The 22,751-nt window shown below is 31.2% G+C and overlaps 5 non-coding genes across 5 annotated transcripts; all 5 read right to left on the bottom strand.

Moving 5' to 3' along the window:
• Window positions 1–5,710: 5,710 nt before the first annotated feature.
• On the bottom strand, window positions 5,711–5,783 carry TRNAF-GAA (transfer RNA phenylalanine (anticodon GAA)). Its single transcript has one exon. It is a non-coding gene; the product is annotated as a tRNA-Phe (tRNA).
• A 5,677-nt stretch (window positions 5,784–11,460) lies between these two features.
• Window positions 11,461–11,533, bottom strand: TRNAF-GAA (transfer RNA phenylalanine (anticodon GAA)). Its single transcript has one exon. It is a non-coding gene; the product is annotated as a tRNA-Phe (tRNA).
• Window positions 11,534–16,251: 4,718 nt separating this feature from the next.
• On the bottom strand, window positions 16,252–16,324 carry TRNAF-GAA (transfer RNA phenylalanine (anticodon GAA)). Its single transcript has one exon. It is a non-coding gene; the product is annotated as a tRNA-Phe (tRNA).
• A 1,386-nt stretch (window positions 16,325–17,710) lies between these two features.
• Window positions 17,711–17,783, bottom strand: TRNAF-GAA (transfer RNA phenylalanine (anticodon GAA)). The gene has a single exon. It is a non-coding gene; the product is annotated as a tRNA-Phe (tRNA).
• Window positions 17,784–20,554: 2,771 nt separating this feature from the next.
• On the bottom strand, window positions 20,555–20,627 carry TRNAF-GAA (transfer RNA phenylalanine (anticodon GAA)). The gene has a single exon. It is a non-coding gene; the product is annotated as a tRNA-Phe (tRNA).
• Window positions 20,628–22,751: the final 2,124 nt, after the last annotated feature.

Raw genomic sequence — 22,751 nt, 5'->3', positions numbered from 1 at the left:
ACTGAGCTATTTCAGCAAGGTCAGTATATGGCAAAGTCACTAAGACCTCAACTGAGCTATGTTTGCATGGTTACACAAGGTTAAGTATCAATATTTTTCTGTCATCATGATTGCATGAAATAAAAAGAAAATATGTGTTTTGTACTGTAAATATATCCAATACAAACCCTTAATCATACATTTAAATAAAAGCTTTAACAAATTGTGGTCAGGAAGCATTGTTAGATTACTTCAAATTTTCATAATAGTTAGAGTAGCAAGACTTACAACATGAAAACAATATTTAAGCTGTATTTATGCACCGTGTTATTAAATAAACATTCTCATCATTTAGAAGATACTACTGAATACTCAACTATGTTAAGAAATGATGTTGTTTACATTTGAAATAATTAAATACTGATAACTACTGAAGGAAAAAAGAAAAAATGTACTCAAACATGCTGAGACCCGGGACCTTTAGATCTACAGTCTAATGCTCTCCCAACTGAGCTATGTTTGCATGGTTACACAAGGTTTAGAATCAATATTTTTCTGTCATCAAGATTGCATGAAATGAAAAGAAAATATGTGTTTTATACAGTATAACCCTTAATTATACATTTAAGTAAAAGTTTTAACAAATTGTGGTCTGAAAACATTGTTAGATTACTTCAAATTTTCATAATAGAATAGCATGACGGACAACATGAAAACAATATTTAAGCTGTATTTATGCACCGTGTTGTTAAATAAACATTCTCATCATTTAGAAGATACTACTGAATACTCAACTATGTTAAGAAATGATGTTGTTTACATTTGAAATAATTAAATACTGATAACTGCTCAAGGAAAAAAGAAAAAATGTACTCAAACATGCTGAAACCCGGGACCTTTAGATCTTCAGTCTAACGCTCTCCCAACTGAGCAATTTCGTCAAAGTCTGTGTATGGCAAAAGTCACTAAGACCTCAACTGAGCTATGTTTGCATGGTTACACAAAGTTTAGTATCAATATTTTTCTGTCATCATGATTGCATGAAATGAAAAGAAAATATGTGTTTTATACTGTAAATATATCCATTACAAACCCTTAATCATACATTTAAGTAAAAGTTTTAACAAATTGTGGTCAGGAAGCATTGTTAGATTACTTCAAATTGTCATAATACTTAGAGTAGCATGACTTACAACATGAAAACAATATTTAAGCTGTATTTATGCACCGTGTTGTTAATTAAACATTCTCGTCATTTAGAAGTTACTACTGAATACTCCACTATGTTAAGAAATGATGTTGTTTAAATTTGAAATAATTAAGTTCTGATCACTACTCAAGGAAAAAAGAAAAATGCACTCAAGCATGCCGAAACCCGGGATCGAAACAGGGACCTTTAGATCTTCAGTCTAACGCTCTCCCAACTGAGCTATTTTGGCAAGGTCGGTGTATGGCAAAAGTCACTAAGACCTCAACTGAGCTATGTTTGCATGGTTACACAAGGTTAAGTAGCAATATTTTTCTGTCATCATTATTGCATGAAATGAAGAGAAAAAATGTGTTTTATATTGTAAATATATAAATTACAAACCCTTAATCATACATTTAAGTAAAAGTTTTAACAAATTGTGGTCAGGAAGCATTGTTAGATTACTTCAAATTGTCATAATACTTAGAGTAGCATGACTTACAACATGAAAACAATATTTAAGCTGTATTTATGCACCGTGTTGTTAATTAAACATTCTCATCATTTAGAAGTTACTACTGAATACTACACTATGTTAAGAAATGATGTTGTTTAAATTTGAAATAATTAAGTTCTGACCACTACTCAAGGAAAAAAGAAAAATGCATTCAAGCATGCCGAAACCCGGGATCGAAACATGCACCTTTAGATCTTCAGTATAACGCTCTCCCAACTGAGCTATTTTGGCAAGGTCGGTGTATGGCAAAAGTCACAAAGACCTCAACTGAGCTATGTTTGCATGGTTACACAAGGTTAAGTAGCAATATTTTTCTGTCATTATTATTGCATGAAATGAAGAGAAAAGAAGTGTTTTATACTGTAAATATATAAATTACAAACCCTTAATCATACATTTAAGTAAAAGTTTTAACAAATTGTGGTCAGGAGCAGTTAGTTTACTTCAAATTTTCATAATAGAGTAGCATGATGGACAACATGAAAACAATATTTAAGCTGTATTTATGCACCGTGTTGCTAAATAAACATTCTCATCATTTAGAAGTTACTACTGAATACTCAACTATGTTAAGAAACTATGCTGTTTACATTTGAAATACTTAAAAACTGATAACTGCTTAAGGAAAGAAGAAAAAAGGTGCTGAAACATGCTGAAACCCGGGACCTTTAGATCTTCAGTCTAACGCTCTCCCAACTGAGTTATTTCGGCAAAGTCTGTGTGTTGCAAAAGTCACTAAGACCTCAACTGAGCTATGTTTGCATGGTTACACAAGGTTTAGTATCAATATTTTTCTGTCATCATGATTGCATGAAATGAAAAGAAAATATGTGTTTTATACTGTATAACCCTTAATTATACATTTAAGTAAAAGTTTTAACAAATTGTGGTCAGGAAGCATTGTTAGATTACTTCAAATTTTCATAATAACGTAGCATGACGGACAACATGAAAACAATATTTAAGCTGTATTTATGCACCGTGTTGTTAATTAAACATTCTCATCATTTAGAAGTTACTACTGAATACTCAACTATGTTAAGAAATGATGTTGTTTAAATTTGAAATAATTAAATACTGATAACTACTCAAGGAAAAAGAAAAAAGGTACTCAACCATGCTGAGACCCGGGACCTTTAGATCTTCAGTCTAATGCTCTCCCAACTGAGCTATTTTGGCAAAGTCTGTGTATGGGAAAAGTCACTAAGACCTCAACTGAGCTATGTTTGCATGCTTACACAAGGTTTAGTATCAATATTTTTCTGTCATCATGATTGCATGAAATGAAAAGAAAATATGTGTTTTATACTGTAAATATATCCATTACAAACCCTTAATCATACATTTAAGTAAAAGTTTTAACAAATTGTGGTCAGGAAGCATTGTTAGATTACTTCAAATTGTCATAATACTTAGAGTAGCATGACTTACAACATGAAAACAATATTTAAGCTGTATTTATGCACCGTGTTGTTAATTAAACATTCTCGTCATTTAGAAGTTACTACTGAATACTCCACTATGTTAAGAAAAGATGTTGTTTAAATTTGAAATAATTAAGTTCTGATCACTACTCAAGGAAAAAAGAAAAATGCACTCAAGCATGCCGAAACCCGGGATCGAAACAGGGACCTTTAGATCTTCAGTCTAACGCTCTCCCAACTGAGCTATTTTGGCAAGGTCGGTGTATGGCAAAAGTCACTAAGACCTCAACTGAGCTATGTTTTCATGGTTACACAAGGTTAATTAGCTAAATTTTTCTGTCATCATTATTGCATGAAATGAAGAGAAAAGATGTGTTTTATACTGTAAATATATAAATTACAAACCCTTAATCATACATTTAAGTAAAAGTTTTAACAAATTGTGGTCAGGAAGCAGTTAGTTTACTTCAAATTTTCATAATAGAGTAGCATTATGGACAACATGAAAACAATATTTAAGCTGTATTTATGCACCGTGTTGCTAAATAAACATTCTCATCATTTAGAAGTTACTACTGAATACTCAACTATGTTAAGAAACTATGCTGTTTACATTTGAAATACTTAAAAACTGATAACTGCTTAAGGAAAGAAGAAAAAAGGTACTGAAACATGCTGAAACCCGGGACCTTTAGATCTTCAGTCTAACGCTCTCCCAACTGAGTTATTTCGGCAAAGTCTGTGTGTGGCAAAAGTCACTAAGACCTCAACTGAGCTATGTTTGCATGTTTACACAAGGTTTAGTATCAATATTTTTCTGTCATCATGATTGCATGAAATGAAAAGAAAATATGTGTTTTATACTGTATAACCCATAATTATACATTTAAGTAAAAGTTTTAACAAATTGTGGTCAGGAAGCATTGTTAGATTACTTCAAATTTTCATAATAACGTAGCATGACGGACAACATGAAAACAATATTTAAGCTGTATTTATGCACCGTGTTGTTAACTAAACATTCTCATCATTTAGAAGTTACTACTGAATACTCAACTATGTTAAGAAATGATGTTGTTTAAATTTTAAATAATTAAATTCTTATCAATAATCAAGGAAAAAAGAAAAAATGCACTCAAACATGCCGAAACCCGGGATCAAACCAGGGACCTTTAGATCTTCAGTCTAACGCTCTCCCAACTGAGATATTTTGGCAAGGTCAGTGTATGGCAAAAGTCACTAAGACCTCAACTGAGCTATGTTTGCATGGTTACACAAAGTTTAGTATCAATATTTTTCTGTCATCATGATTGCATGAAATGAAGAGAAAAGATGTGTTTTATACTGTAAATATATAAGTTACAAACCCTTAATCGTACATTTAAGTAAAAGTTTTAACAAATTGTGGTCAGTAAACAGTTAGTTTACTTCAAATTTTCATAATAGAGTAGCATGACGGACAACATGAAAACAATATTTAAGCTGTATTTATGCACCATGTTATTAAATAAACATTCTCATCATTTAGAAGGTACTACTGAATACTCAACTATGTTAAGAAATGATGTTGTTTACATTTGAAATAATTAAATACTGATAACTACTCAAGGAAAAAGAAAAAAGGTACTCAACCATGCTGAGACCCGGGACCTTTAGATCTTCAGTCTAATGCTCTCCCAACTGAGCTATTTTGGCAAAGTCTGTGTATGGGAAAAGTCACTAAGACCTCAACTGAGCTATGTTTGCATGCTTACACAAGGTTAAGCATCAATATTTTTCTGACATCATGGTTGTATGAAATAAAAAGAAAATATGTGTTTTATACTGTAAATATATCCATTACAAACCCTTAATCATACATTTAAGTAAAAGTTTTAACAAATTGTGGTCAGGAAAAATTGTTATATTACTTCAAATTTTCATAATAGTTAAAGTAGCATAACTTACAACATGAAAACAATATATAAGCTGTATTTATGCACTGTGTTGTTAATTAAACATTCTCATCATTTAGAAGTGACTACTGAATACTCAACTATGTTAAGAAATGATGTTGTTTAAATTTGAAATAATTAAATTCTGATCACTACTCAAGGAAAAAAGAAAAAATGCACTCAAACATCCCGAAACCCGGGATCGAAGCAGGGACCTTTAGATCTTCAATCTAACGCTCTCCCAACTGAGCTATTTCGGCAAAGCTGGTGTATGGCAAAAGTCACTAAGACCTCAACTGAACTATGTTTGCATGGATAGACAAGGTTTACTATCAATATTTTTCTGTCATCATGATTGCATGAAATGAAAAGAAAATATGTGTTTTATACTGTATAACCCTTAATTATACATTTAAGTAAAAGTATTAACAAATTGTGGTCAGGAAGCATTGTTAGATTACTTCAATTTTTCATAATAGAGTATCATGATGGACAACATGAAAACAATATTTAATCTGTATTTATGCACCGTGTTGTTAAATAAACATTCTCATCATTTAGAAGTTACTACTGAATACTCAACTATGTTAAGAAATTATGTTGTTTAAATTTGAAATAATTTAATTCTGATCACTACTCAAGGAAAAAAGAAAAATGCACTCAAACATGCCGAAACCCGGGATCGAACCAGGGACCTTTAGATCTTCAGTCTAACGCTCTCCCAACTGAGCTATTTCGGCAAGGTCAGTGTATGGCAAAAGTCACTAAGACCTCAACTGAGCTATGTTTGCATGGTTACACAAGGTTAAGTATCAATATTTTTCTGTCATCATGATTGCATGAAATGAAGAGAAAAGTTGTGTTTTATACTGTAAATATATAAATTACAAACCCTTCATCGTACATTTAAGTAAAAGTTTTAACAAATTGTGGTCAGGAAGCAGTTAGTTTACTTCAAATTTTCATAATAGAGTAGCATGATGGACAACATGAAAACAATTTTTAAGCTGTATTTATGCACCGTGTTGTTAAATAAACATTCTCATCATTTAGAAGATACTACTGAATACTCAACTATGTTAAGAAAAGATGTTGTTTACATTTGAAATAATTAAATACTGATAACTACTCAAGGAAAAAAGAAAAAATTTACTCAAACATGAAGAAACCTGGGACCTTTAGATCTTCTGTCTAACGTTCTCCCAACTGAGCTATTTCTTCAAAGTCTGTCTATGGCAAAAGTCACTAAGACATCAACTGAGCTATGTTTGCATGTTTACACAAGGTTTAGTATCAATATTTTTCTGTCATCATGATTGCATGAAATGTAAAGAAAATATATGTTTTATACTGTAAATATATCCATTACAAACCCTTAATCATACATTTAAGTAAAAGCTTTAACAAATTGTGGTCAGGAAGCATTGTTAGATTACTTCAAATGTTCATAATAGTTAGATTAGCATGACTTACAACATGAAAACAATATTTAAGCTGTATTCATGCACCGTGTTGTTAATTACACATTCTCATCATTTAGAAGTTACTACTGAATACTCAACTATGTTAAGAAAAGATGTTGTTTAAATTTGAAATAATTAAATTCTGATCACTACTCAAGGAAAAAAGAAAAGATGCACTCAAACATGCCAAAACTCGGGATCAAACCAGGGACCTTTAGATCTTCAGTCTAACGCTCTCCCAACTGAGCTATTTCAGCAAGGTCAGCGTATGGCAAAGTCACTAAGACCTCAACTGAGCTATGTTTGCATGGTTACACAAGGTTAAGTATCAATATTTTTCTGTCATCATGATTGCATGAAATTAAAAGAAAATATGTGTTTTGTACTGTAAATATATCCATTACAAACCCTTAATCATACATTTAAATAAAAGCTTTAACAAATTGTGGTCAGGAAGCATTGTTATATTACTTCAAATTTTCATAATAGTTAGAGTAGCATGACTTACAACATGAAAACAATATTTAAGCTGTATTTAAGCACCGTGTTATTAAATAAACATTCTCATCATTTAGAAGATACTACTGAATACTCAACTATGTTAAGAAATGATGTTGTTTACATTTGAAATAATTAAATACTGATAACTACTGAAGGAAAAAAGAAAAAATGTACTCAAACATGCTGAGACCCGGGACCTTTAGATCTTCAGTCTAATGCTCTCCCAACTGAGCTATGTTTGCATGGTTACACAAGGTTTAGAATCAATATTTTTCTGTCATCAAGATTGCATGAAATGAAAAGAAAATATGTGTTTTATACTGTATAACCCTTAATTATACATTTAAGTAAAAGTTTTAACAAATTGTGGTCTGAAAACATTGTTAGATTACTTCAAATTTTCATAATAGAATAGCATGACGGACAACATGAAAACAATATTTAAGCTGTATTTATGCACCTTGTTGTTAAATAAACATTCTCATCATTTAGAAGATACTACTGAATACTCAACTATGTTAAGAAATGATGTTGTTTACATTTGAAATAATTAAATACTGATAACTGCTCAAGGAAAAAAGAAAAAATGTACTCAAACATGCTGAAACCCGGGACCTTTAGATCTTCAGTCTAACGCTCTCCCAATTGAGCAATTTTGTCAAAGTCTGTGTATGGCAAAAGTCACTAAGACCTCAACTGAGCTATGTTTGCATGGTTACACAAAGTTTAGTATCAATATTTTTCTGTCATCATGATTGCATGAAATGAAGAGAAAAGATGTGTTTTATACTGTAAATATATAAATTACAAACCCTTAATCGCACATTTAAGTAAAAGTTTTAACAAATTGTGGTCAGTAAACAGTTAGTTTACTTCAAATTTTCATAATAGAGTAGCATGACGGACAACATGAAAACAATATTTAAGCTGTATTTATGCACCGTGTTATTAAATAAACATTCTCATCATTTAGAAGGTACTACTGAATACTCAACTATGTTAAGAAATGATGTTGTTTACATTTGAAATAATTAAATACTGATAACTACTCAAGGAAAAAGAAAAAAGGTACTCAACCATGCTGAGACCCAGGACCTTTAGATCTTCAGTCTAATGCTCTCCCAACTGAGCTATTTTGGCAAGGTCAGTGTATGGCAAAAGTCACTAAGACCTCAACTGAGCTATTTTAGCATGGTTACACAAGGTTAAGCATCAATATTTTTCTGACATCATGGTTGTATGAAATAAAAAGAAAATATGTGTTTTATACTGTAAATATATCCATTACAAACCCTTAATCATACATTTAAGTAAAAGTTTTAACAAATTGTGGTCTGGAAGCATTGTTAGATGACTTCAAATTTTCATAATAGAATAGCATGACGGACAACATGAAAACAATATTTAAGCTGTATTTATGCACCGTGTTGTTAAATAAACATTCTCATCATTTAGAAGATACTACTGAATACTCAACTATGTTAAGAAATGATGTTGTTTACATTTGAAATAATTAAATACTGATAACTGCTCATGGAAAAAAGAAAAAATGTACTCAAACATGCTGAAACCCGGGACCTTTAGATCTTCAGTCTAACGCTCTCCCAACTGAGCAATTTCGTCAAAGTCTGTGTATGGCAAAAGTCAATAAGACCTCAACTGAGCTATGTTTGCATGGTTACACAAAGTTTAGTATCAATATTTTTCTGTCATCATGATTGCATGAAATGAAAAGAAAATATGTGTTTTATACTGTAAATATATAAATTACAAACCCTTAATCATACATTTAAGTAAAAGTTTTAACAAATTGTGGTCAGTAAACAGTTAGTTTACTTCAAATTTTCATAATAGAGTAGCATGATGGACAACATGAAAACAATATTTAAGCTGTATTTATGCACCGTGTTGCTAAATAAACATTCTCATCATTTAGAAGTTACTACTGAATACTCAACTATGTTAAGAAACGATGCTGTTTACATTTGAAATACTTAAAAACTGATAACTGCTTAAGGAAAGAAGAAAAAAGGTACTGAAACATGCTGAAACCCGGGACCTTTAGATTTTCAGTCTAACGCTCTCGCAACTGAGTTATTTCGGCAAAGTCTGTGTGTGGCAAAAGTCACTAAGACCTCAACTGAGCTATGTTTGCATGGTTACACAAGGTTTAGTATCAATATTTTTCTGTCATCATGATTGCATGAAATGAAAAGAAAATATGTGTTTTATACTGTATAACCCTTAATTATACATTTAAGTAAAAGTTTTAACAAATTGTGGTCAGGAAGCATTGTTAGATTACTTAAAATTTTCATAATAACGTAGCATGACGGACAACATGAAAACAATATTTAAGCTGTATTTATGCACCGTGTTGTTAATTAAACATTCTCATCATTTAGAAGTTACTACTGAATACTCAACTATGTTAAGAAATGATGTTGTTTACATTTTAAATAATTAAATTCTTATCAATAATCAAGGAAAAAAGAAAAAATGCACTCAAACATGCCGACAACCGGGATCGAACCAGGGACCTTTAGATCTTCAGTCTAACGCTCTCCCAACTGAGCTATTTTGGCAAGGTCAGTGTATGGCAAAAGTCACTAAGACCTCAACTGAGCTATTTTAGCATGGTTACACAAGGTTAAGCATCAATATTTTTCTGACATCATGGTTGTATGAAATAAAAAGAAAATATGTGTTTTATACTGTAAATATATCCATTACAAACCCTTAATCATACATTTAAGTAAAAGTTTTAACAAATTGTGGTCTGGAAGCATTGTTAGATGACTTCAAATTTTCATAATAGAATAGCATGACGGACAACATGAAAACAATATTTAAGCTGTATTTATGCACCGTGTTGTTAAATAAACATTCTCATCATTTAGAAGATACTACTGAATACTCAACTATGTTAAGAAATGATGTTGTTTACATTTGAAATAATTAAATACTGATAACTGCTCATGGAAAAAAGAAAAAATGTACTCAAACATGCTGAAACCCGGGACCTTTAGATCTTCAGTCTAACGCTCTCCCAACTGAGCAATTTCGTCAAAGTCTGTGTATGGCAAAAGTCAATAAGACCTCAACTGAGCTATGTTTGCATGGTTACACAAAGTTTAGTATCAATATTTTTCTGTCATCATGATTGCATGAAATGAAGAGAAAAGATGTGTTTTATACTGTAAATATATAAATTACAAACCCTTAATCGTACATTTAAGTAAAAGTTTTAACAAATTGTGGTCAGTAAACAGTTAGTTTACTTCAAATTTTCATAATAGAGTAGCATGACGGACAACATGAAAACAATATTTAAGCTGTATTTATGCACCGTGTTATTAAATAAACATTCTCATCATTTAGAAGGTACTACTGAATACTCAACTATGTTAAGAAATGATTTTGTTTACATTTGAAATAATTAAATACTGATAACTACTCAAGGAAAAAGAAAAAAGGTACTCAACCATGCTGAGACCCGGGACCTTTAGATCTTCAGTCTAATGCTCTCCCAACTGAGCTATTTTGGCAAAGTCTGTGTATGGGAAAAGTCACTAAGACCTCAACTGCACTATGTTTGCATGCTTACACAAGGTTAAGCATCAATATTTTTCTGACATCATGGTTGTATGAAATAAAAAGAAAATATGTGTTTTATCCTGTAAATATATCCATTACAGACCCTTAATCATACATTTAAGTAAAAGTTTTAACAAATTGTGGTCAGGAAGCATTGTTATATTACTTCAAATTTTCATAATAGTTAAAGTAGCATAACTTACAACATGAAAACAATATTTAAGCTGTATTTATGCACTGTGTTGTTAATTAAACATTCTCATCATTTAGAAGTGACTACTGAATACTCAACTATGTTAAGAAATGATGTTGTTTAAATTTGAAATAATTAAATTCTGATCACTACTCAAGGAAAAAAGAAAAAATGCACTCAAACATCCGAAACCCGGGATCAAACCAGGGACCTTTAGATCTTCAATCTAACGCTCTCCCAACTGAGCTATTTCGGCAAAGCTGGTGTATGGCAAAAGTCACTAAGACCTCAACTGAGCTATGTTTGCATGGATAGACAAGGTTTACTATCAATATTTTTCTGTCATCATGATTGCATGAAATGAAAAGAAAATATGTGTTTTATACTGTATAACCCTTAATTATACATTTAAGTAAAAGTATTAACAAATTGTGGTCAGGAAGCATTGTTAGATTACTTCAATTTTTCATAATAGAGTATCATGATGGACAACATGAAAACAATATTAAAGCTGTATTTATGCACCGTGTTGTTAAATAAACATTCTCATCATTTAGAAGTTACTACTGAATACTCAACTATGTTAAGAAATGATGTTGTTCAAATTTGAAATAATTAAATTCTGATCACTACTCAAGGAAAAAAGAAAAATGCACTCAAACATGCCGAAACCCGGGATCGAACCAGGGACCTTTAGATCTTCAGTCTAACGCTCTCCCAACTGAGCTATTTCGGCAAGGTCAGTGTATGGCAAAAGTCACTAAGACCTCAACTGAGCTATGTTTGCATGGTTACACAAGGTTAAGTATCAATATTTTTCTGTCATCATGATTGCATGAAATGAAGAGAAAAGGTGTGTTTTATACTGTAAATATATAAATTACAAACCCTTCATCGTACATTTAAGTAAAAGTTTTAACAAATTGTGGTCAGGAAGCAGTTAGTTTACTTCAAATTTTCATAATAGAGTAGCATGATGGACAACATGAAAATAATTTTTAAGCTGTATTTATGCACCGTGTTGTTAAATAAACATTCTCATCATTTAGAAGATACTACTGAATACTCAACTATGTTAAGAAAAGATGTTGTTTACATTTGAAATAATTAAATACTGATAACTACTCAAGGAAAAAAGAAAAAATTTACTCAAACATGAAGAAACCTGGGACCTTTAGATCTTCTGTCTAACGCTCTCCCAACTGAGCTATTTCTTCAAAGTCTGTCTATGGCAAAAGTCACTAAGACATCAACTGAGCTATGTTTGCATGGTTACACAAGGTTTAGTATCAATATTTTTCTGTCATCATGATTGCATGAAATGAAAAGAAAATATGTGTTTTATACTGTAAATATATCCATTACAAACCCTTAATCATACATTTAAGTAAAAGCTTTAACAAATTGTGGTCAGGAAGCATTGTTAGATTACTTCAAATGTTCATAATAGTTAGAGTAGCATGACTTACAACATGAAAACAATATTTAAGCTGTATTTATGCACCGTGTTGTTAATTAAACATTCTCATCATTTAGAAGTTACTACTGAATACTCAACTATGTTAAGAAATGATGTTGTTTAAATTTGAAATAATTAAATTCTGATCACTACTCAAGGAAAAAAGATAAGATGCACTCAAACATGCCAAAACTCGGGATTAAACCAGGGACCTTTAGATCTTCAGTCTAACGCTCTCCCAACTGAGCTATTTCAGCAAGGTCAGTGTATGGCAAAGTCACTAAGACCTCAACTGAGCTATGTTTGCATGGTTACACAAGGTTAAGTATCAATATTTTTCTGTCATCATGATTGCATGAAATAAAAAGAAAATATGTGTTTTGTACTGTAAATATATCCATTACAAACCCTTAATCATACATTTAAATAAAAGCTTTAACAAATTGTGGTCAGGAAGCATTGTTAGATTACTTCAAATTTTCATAATAGTTAGAGTAGCATGACTTACAACATGAAAACAATATTTAAGCTGTATTTATGCACCGTGTTATTAAATAAACATTCTCATCATTTAGAAGATACTACTGAATACTCAACTATGTTAAGAAATGATGTTGTTTACATTTGAAATAATTAAATACTGATAACTACTGAAGGAAAAAAGAAAAAACGTACTCAAACATGCTGAGACCCGGGACCTTTAGATCTACAGTCTAATGCTCTCCCAACTGAGCTATGTTTGCATGGTTACACAAGGTTTAGAATCAATATTTTTCTGTCATCAAGATTGCATGAAATGAAAAGAAAATATGTGTTTTATACAGTATAACCCTTAATTATACATTTAAGTAAAAGTTTTAACAAATTGTGGTCTGAAAACATTGTTAGATTACTTCAAATTTTCATAATAGAATAGCATGACGGACAACATGAAAACGATATTTAAGCTGTATTTATGCACCGTGTTGTTAAATAAACATTCTCATCATTTAGAAGATACTACTGAATACTCAACTATGTTAAGAAATGATGTTGTTTACATTTGAAATAATTAAATACTGATAACTGCTCAAGGAAAAAAGAAAAAATGTACTCAAACATGCTGAAACCCGGGACCTTTAGATCTTCAGTCTAACGCTCTCCCAACTGAGCAATTTCGTCAAAGTCTGTGTATGGCAAAAGTCACTAAGACCTCAACTGAGCTATGTTTGCATGGTTACACAAAGTTTAGTATCAATATTTTTCTGTCATCATGATTGCATGAAATGAAAAGAAAATATGTGTTTTATACTGTAAATATATCCATTACAAACCCTTAATCATACATTTAAGTAAAAGTTTTAACAAATTGTGGTCAGGAAGCATTGTTAGATTACTTCAAATTGTCATAATACTTAGAGTAGCATGACTTACAACATGAAAACAATATTTAAGCTGTATTTATGCACCGTGTTGTTAATTAAACATTCTCGTCATTTAGAAGTTACTACTGAATACTCCACTATGTTAAGAAATGATGTTGTTTAAATTTGAAATAATTAAGTTCTGATCACTACTCAAGGAAAAAAGAAAAATGCACTCAAGCATGCCGAAACCCGGGATCGAAACAGGGACCTTTAGATCTTCAGTCTAACGCTCTCCCAACTGAGCTATTTTGGCAAGGTCGGTGTATGGCAAAAGTTACTAAGACCTCAACTGAGCTATGTTTGCATGGTTACACAAGGTTAATTAGCAAAATTTTTCTGTCATCATTATTGCATGAAATGAAGAGAAAAGATGTGTTTTATACTGTAAATATATAAATTACAAACCCTTAATCATACATTTAAGTAAAAGTTTTAACAAATTGTGGTCAGGAAGCAGTTAGTTTACTTCAAATTTTCATAATAGAGTAGCATTATGGACAACATGAAAACAATATTTAAGCTGTATTTATGCACCGTGTTGCTAAATAAACATTCTCATCATTTAGAAGTTACTACTGAATACTCAACTATGTTAAGAAACGATGCTGTTTACATTTGAAATACTTAAAAACTGATAACTGATTAAGGAAAGAAGAAAAAAGGTGCTGAAACATGCTGAAACCCGGGACCTTTAGATCTTCAGTCTAACGCTCTCCCAACTGAGTTATTTCGGCAAAGTCTGTGTGTTGCAAAAGTCACTAAGACCTCAACTGAGCTATGTTTGCATGGTTACACAAGGTTTAGTATCAATATTTTTCTGTCATCATGATTGCATGAAATGAAAAGAAAATATGTGTTTTATACTGTATAACCCTTAATTATACATTTAAGTAAAAGTTTTAACAAATTGTGGTCAGGAAGCATTGTTAGATTACTTCAAATTTTCATAATAACGTAGCATGACGGACAACATGAAAACAATATTTAAGCTGTATTTATGCACCGTGTTGTTAATTAAACATTCTCATCATTTAGAAGTTACTACTGAATACTCAACTATGTTAAGAAATGATGTTGTTTAAATTTGAAATAATTAAATACTGATAACTACTCAAGGAAAAAGAAAAAAGGTACTCAACCATGCTGAGACCCGGGACCTTTAGATCTTCAGTCTAATGCTCTCCCAACTGAGCTATTTTGGCAAAGTCTGTGTATGGGAAAAGTCACTAAGACCTCAACTGAGCTATGTTTGCATGCTTACACAAGGTTTAGTATCAATATTTTTCTGTCATCATGATTGCATGAAATGAAAAGAAAATATGTGTTTTATACTGTAAATATATCCATTACAAACCCTTAATCATACATTTAAGTAAAAGTTTTAACAAATTGTGGTCAGGAAGCATTGTTAGATTACTTCAAATTGTCATAATACTTAGAGTAGCATGACTTACAACATGAAAACAATATTTAAGCTGTATTTATGCACCGTGTTGTTAATTAAACATTCTCGTCATTTAGAAGTTACTACTGAATACTCCACTATGTTAAGAAATGATGTTGTTTAAATTTGAAATAATTAAGTTCTGATCACTACTCAAGGAAAAAAGAAAAATGCACTCAAGCATGCCGAAACCCGGGATCGAAACAGGGACCTTTAGATCTTCAGTCTAACGCTCTCCCAACTGAGCTATTTTGGCAAGGTCGGTGTATGGCAAAAGTTACTAAGACCTCAACTGAGCTATGTTTGCATGGTTACACAAGGTTAATTAGCAAAATTTTTCTGTCATCATTATTGCATGAAATGAAGAGAAAAGATGTGTTTTATACTGTAAATATATAAATTACAAACCCTTAATCATACATTTAAGTAAAAGTTTTAACAAATTGTGGTCAGGAAGCAGTTAGTTTACTTCAAATTTTCATAATAGAGTAGCATTATGGACAACATGAAAACAATATTTAAGCTGTATTTATGCACCGTGTTGCTAAATAAACATTCTCATCATTTAGAAGTTACTACTGAATACTCAACTATGTTAAGAAACGATGCTGTTTACATTTGAAATACTTAAAAACTGATAACTGCTTAAGGAAAGAAGAAAAAAGGTACTGAAACATGCTGAAACCCGGGACCTTTAGATCTTCAGTCTAACGCTCTCCCAACTGAGTTATTTCGGCAAAGTCTGTGTGTGGCAAAAGTCACTAAGACCTCAACTGAGCTATGTTTGCATGTTTACACAAGGTTTAGTATCAATATTTTTCTGTCATCATGATTGCATGAAATGAAAAGAAAATATGTGTTTTATACTGTATAACCCATAATTATACATTTAAGTAAAAGTTTTAACAAATTGTGGTCAGGAAGCATTGTTAGATTACTTCAAATTTTCATAATAACGTAGCATGACGGACAACATGAAAACAATATTTAAGCTGTATTTATGCACCGTGTTGTTAACTAAACATTCTCATCATTTAGAAGTTACTACTGAATACTCAACTATGTTAAGAAATGATGTTGTTTAAATTTTAAATAATTAAATTCTTATCAATAATCAAGAAAAAAAGAAAAAATGCACTCAAAAATGCCGAAACCCGGGATTGAACCAGGGACCTTTAGATCTTCAGTCTAACGCTCTCCCAACTGAGCTATTTTGGCAAGGTCAGTGTATGGCAAAAGTCACTAAGACCTCAACTGAGCTATGTTTGCATGGTTACACAAAGTTTAGTATCAATATTTTTCTGTCATCATGATTGCATGAAATGAAGAGAAAAGATGTGTTTTATACTGTAAATATATAAGTTACAAACCCTTAATCGTACATTTAAGTAAAAGTTTTAACAAATTGTGGTCAGTAAACAGTTAGTTTACTTCAAATTTTCATAATAGAGTAGCATGACGGACAACATGAAAACAATATTTAAGCTGTATTTATGCACCATGTTATTAAATAAACATTCTCATCATTTAGAAGGTACTACTGAATACTCAACTATGTTAAGAAATGATGTTGTTTACATTTGAAATAATTAAATACTGATAACTACTCAAGGAAAAAGAAAAAAGGTACTCAACCATGCTGAGACCCGGGACCTTTAGATCTTCAGTCTAATGCTCTCCCAACTGAGCTATTTTGGCAAAGTCTGTGTATGGGAAAAGTCACTAAGACCTCAACTGAGCTATGTTTGCATGCTTACACAAGGTTAAGCATCAATATTTTTCTGACATCATGGTTGTATGAAATAAAAAGAAAATATGTGTTTTATACTGTAAATATATCCATTACAAACCCTTAATCATACATTTAAGTAAAAGTTTTAACAAATTGTGGTCAGGAAGCATTGTTATATTACTTCAAATTTTCATAATAGTTAAAGTAGCATAACTTACAAAATGAAAACAATATTTAAGCTGTATTTATGCACTGTGTTGTTAATTAAACATTCTCATCATTTAGAAGTGACTACTGAATACTCAACTATGTTAAGAAATGATGTTGTTTAAATTTGAAATAATTAAATTCTGATCACTACTCAAGGAAAAAAGAAAAAATGCACTCAAACATCCCGAAACCCGGGATCGAAGCAGGGACCTTTAGATCTTCAATCTAACGCTCTCCCAACTGAGCTATTTCGGCTAAGCTGGTGTATGGCAAAAGTCACTAAGACCTCAACTGAGCTATGTTTGCATGGATAGACAAGGTTTACTATCAACATTTTTCTGTCATCATGATTGCATGAAATGAAAAGAAAATATGTGTTTTATACTGTATAACCCTTAATTATACATTTAAGTAAAAGTATTAACAAATTGTGGTCAGGAAGCATTGTTAGATTACTTCAATTTTTCATAATAGAGTATCATGATGGACAACATGAAAACAATATTTAATCTGTATTTATGCACCGTGTTGTTAAATAAACATTCTCATCATTTAGAAGTTACTACTGAATACTCAACTATGTTAAGAAATTATGTTGTTTAAATTTGAAATAATTTAATTCTGATCACTACTCAAGTAAAAAATAAAAATGCACTCAAACATGCCGAAACCCGGGATCGAACCAGGGACCTTTAGATCTTCAGTCTAACGCTCTCCCAACTGAGCTATTTCGGCAAGGTCAGTGTATGGCAAAAGTCACTAAGACCTCAACTGAGCTATGTTTGCATGGTTACACAAGGTTAAGTATCAATATTTTTCTGTCATCATGATTGCATGAAATGAAGAGAAAAGTTGTGTTTTATACTGTAAATATATAAATTACAAACCCTTCATCGTACATTTAAGTAAAAGTTTTAACAAATTGTGGTCAGGAAGCAGTTAGTTTACTTCAAATTTTCATAATAGAGTAGCATGATGGACAACATGAAAACAATTTTTAAGCTGTATTTATGCACCGTGTTGTTAAATAAACATTCTCATCATTTAGAAGATACTACTGAATACTCAACTATGTTAAGAAAAGATGTTGTTTACATTTGAAATAATTAAATACTGATAACTACTCAAGGAAAAAAGAAAAAATTTACTCAAACATGAAGAAACCTGGGACCTTTAGATCTTCTGTCTAATGCTCTCCCAACTGAGCTATTTCTTCAAAGTCTGTCTATGGCAAAAGTCACTAAGACATCAACTGAGCTATGTTTGCATGGTTACACAAGGTTTAGTATCAATATTTTTCTGTCATCATGATTGCATGAAATGAAAAGAAAATATATGTTTTATACTGTAAATATATCCATTACAAACCCTTAATCATACATTTAAGTAAAAGCTTTAACAAATTGTGGTCAGGAAGCATTGTTAGATTACTTCAAATGTTCATAATAGTTAGAGTAGCATGACTTACAACATGAAAACAATATTTAAGCTGTATTCATGCACCGTGTTGTTAATTAAACATTCTCATCATTTAGAAGTTACTACTGAATACTCAACTATGTTAAGAAATGATGTTGTTTAAATTTGAAATAATTAAATTCTGATCACTACTCAAGGAAAAAAGAAAAGATGCACTCAAACATGCCAAAACTCGGGATCAAACCAGGGACCTTTAGATCTTCAGTCTAACGCTCTCCCAACTGAGCTATTTCAGCAAGGTCAGTGTATGGCAAAGTCACTAAGACCTCAACTGAGCTATGTTTGCATGGTTACACAAGGTTAAGTATCAATATTTTTCTGTCATCATGATTGCATGAAATAAAAAGAAAATATGTGTTTTGTACTATAAATATATCCATTACAAACCCTTAATCATACATTTAAATAAAAGCTTTAACAAATTGTGGTCAGGAAGCATTGTTAGATTACTTCAAATTTTCATAATAGTTAGAGTAGCATGACTTACAACATGAAAACAATATTTAAGCTGTATTTATGCACCGTGTTATTAAATAAACATTCTCATCATTTAGAAGATACTACTGAATACTCAACTATGTTAAGAAATGATGTTGTTTACATTTGAAATAATTAAATACTGATAACTACTCAAGGAAAAAAGAAAAAATGTACTCAAACATGCTGAGACCCTGGACCTTTAGATCTTCAGTCTAATGCTCTCCCAACTGAGCTATGTTTGCATGGTTACACAAGGTTTAGAATCAATATTTTTCTGTCATCAAGATTGCATGAAATGAAAAGAAAATATGTGTTTTATACTGTATAACCCTTAATTATACATTTAAGTAAAAGTTTTAACAAATTGTGGTCTGAAAACATTGTTAGATTACTTCAAATTTTCATAATAGAATAGCATGACGGACAACATGAAAACAATATTTAAGCTGTATTTATGCACCGTGTTGTTAAATAAACATTCTCATCATTTAGAAGATACTACTGAATACTCAACTATGTTAAGAAATGATGTTGTTTACATTTGAAATAATTAAATACTGATAACTGCTCAAGGAAAAAAGAAAAAATGTACTCAAACATGCTGAAACCCGGGACCTTTAGATCTTCAGTCTAACGCTCTCCCAACTGAGCAATTTCGTCAAAGTCTGTGTATGGCAAAAGTCACTAAGACCTCAACTGAGCTATGTTTGCTTGGTTACACAAAGATTAGTATCAATATTTTTCTGTCATCATGATTGCATGAAATGAAGAGAAAAGATGTGTTTTATACTGTAAATATATAAATTACAAACCCTTAATCGCACATTTAAGTAAAAGTTTTAACAAATTGTGGTCAGTAAACAGTTAGTTTACTTCAAATTTTCATAATAGAGTAGCATGACGGACAACATGAAAACAATATTTAAGCTGTATTTATGCACCGTGTTATTAAATAAACATTCTCATCATTTAGAAGGTACTACTGAATACTCAACTATGTTAAGAAATGATGTTGTTTACATTTGAAATAATTAAATACTGATAACTATTCAAGGAAAAAGAAAAAAGCTTCTCAACCATGCTGAGACCCAGGACCTTTAGATCTTCTGTCTAACGCTCTCCCAACTGAGCTATTTCTTCAAAGTCTGTCTATGGCAAAAGTCACTAAGACATCAACTGAGCTATGTTTGCATGGTTACACAAGGTTTAGTATCAATATTTTTCTGTCATCATGATTGCATGAAATGAAAAGAAAATATGTGTTTTATACTGTATAACCCTTAATTATACATTTAAGTAAAAGTATTAACAAATTGTGGTCAGGAAGCATTGTTAGATTACTTCAATTTTTCATAATAGAGTATCATGATGGACAACATGAAAACAATATTAAAGCTGTATTTATGCACCGTGTTGTTAAATAAACATTCTCATCATTTAGAAGTTACTACTGAATACTCAACTATGTTAAGAAATGATGTTGTTCAAATTTGAAATAATTAAATTCTGATCACTACTCAAGGAAAAAAGAAAAATGCACTCAAACATGCCGAAACCCGGGATCGAACCAGGGACCTTTAGATCTTCAGTCTAACGCTCTCCCAACTGAGCTATTTCGGCAAGGTCAGTGTATGGCAAAAGTCACTAAGACCTCAACTGAGCTATGTTTGCATGGTTACACAAGGTTAAGTATCAATATTTTTCTGTCATCATGATTGCATGAAATGAAGAGAAAAGGTGTGTTTTATACTGTAAATATATAAATTACAAACCCTTCATCGTACATTTAAGTAAAAGTTTTAACAAATTGTGGTCAGGAAGCAGTTAGTTTACTTCAAATTTTCATAATAGAGTAGCATGATGGACAACATGAAAATAATTTTTAAGCTGTATTTATGCACCGTGTTGTTAAATAAACATTCTCATCATTTAGAAGATACTACTGAATACTCAACTATGTTAAGAAAAGATGTTGTTTACATTTGAAATAATTAAATACTGATAACTACTCAAGGAAAAAAGAAAAAATTTACTCAAACATGAAGAAACCTGGGACCTTTAGATCTTCTGTCTAACGCTCTCCCAACTGAGCTATTTCTTCAAAGTCTGTCTATGGCAAAAGTCACTAAGACATCAACTGAGCTATGTTTGCATGGTTACACAAGGTTTAGTATCAATATTTTTCTGTCATCATGATTGCATGAAATGAAAAGAAAATATGTGTTTTATACTGTAAATATATCCATTACAAACCCTTAATCATACATTTAAGTAAAAGCTTTAACAAATTGTGGTCAGGAAGCATTGTTAGATTACTTCAAATGTTCATAATAGTTAGAGTAGCATGACTTACAACATGAAAACAATATTTAAGCTGTATTTATGCACCGTGTTGTTAATTAAACATTCTCATCATTTAGAAGTTACTACTGAATACTCAACTATGTTAAGAAATGATGTTGTTTAAATTTGAAATAATTAAATTCTGATCACTACTCAAGGAAAAAAGATAAGATGCACTCAAACATGCCAAAACTCGGGATCAAACCAGGGACCTTTAGATCTTCAGTCTAACGCTCTCCCAACTGAGCTATTTCAGCAAGGTCAGTGTATGGCAAAGTCACTAAGACCTCAACTGAGCTATGTTTGCATGGTTACACAAGGTTAAGTATCAATATTTTTCTGTCATCATGATTGCATGAAATAAAAAGAAAATATGTGTTTTGTACTGTAAATATATCCATTACAAACCCTTAATCATACATTTAAATAAAAGCTTTAACAAATTGTGGTCAGGAAGCATTGTTAGATTACTTCAAATTTTCATAATAGTTAGAGTAGCATGACTTACAACATGAAAACAATATTTAAGCTGTATTTATGCACCGTGTTATTAAATAAACATTCTCATCATTTAGAAGATACTACTGAATACTCAACTATGTTAAGAAATGATGTTGTTTACATTTGAAATAATTAAATACTGATAACTACTGAAGGAAAAAAGAAAAAACGTACTCAAACATGCTGAGACCCGGGACCTTTAGATCTACAGTCTAATGCTCTCCCAACTGAGCTATGTTTGCATGGTTACACAAGGTTTAGAATCAATATTTTTCTGTCATCAAGATTGCATGAAATGAAAAGAAAATATGTGTTTTATACAGTATAACCCTTAATTATACATTTAAGTAAAAGTTTTAACAAATTGTGGTCTGAAAACATTGTTAGATTACTTCAAATTTTCATAATAGAATAGCATGACGGACAACATGAAAACGATATTTAAGCTGTATTTATGCACCGTGTTGTTAAATAAACATTCTCATCATTTAGAAGATACTACTGAATACTCAACTATGTTAAGAAATGATGTTGTTTACATTTGAAATAATTAAATACTGATAACTGCTCAAGGAAAAAAGAAAAAATGTACTCAAACATGCTGAAACCCGGGACCTTTAGATCTTCAGTCTAACGCTCTCCCAACTGAGCAATTTCGTCAAAGTCTGTGTATGGCAAAAGTCACTAAGACCTCAACTGAGCTATGTTTGCATGGTTACACAAAGTTTAGTATCAATATTTTTCTGTCATCATGATTGCATGAAATGAAAAGAAAATATGTGTTTTATACTGTAAATATATCCATTACAAACCCTTAATCATACATTTAAGTAAAAGTTTTAACAAATTGTGGTCAGGAAGCATTGTTAGATTACTTCAAATTGTCATAATACTTAGAGT

This window comes from Taudactylus pleione, unplaced genomic scaffold (assembly GCF_031769625.1).
Source record: "Taudactylus pleione unplaced genomic scaffold, aTauple2 ptg000593l, whole genome shotgun sequence".
Lineage (NCBI taxonomy): Eukaryota > Metazoa > Chordata > Amphibia > Anura > Myobatrachidae > Taudactylus > Taudactylus pleione.
The sequence above is the reverse complement of the archived record's forward strand: the minus strand, read 5'-3'. Positions and strand labels throughout refer to the sequence as shown.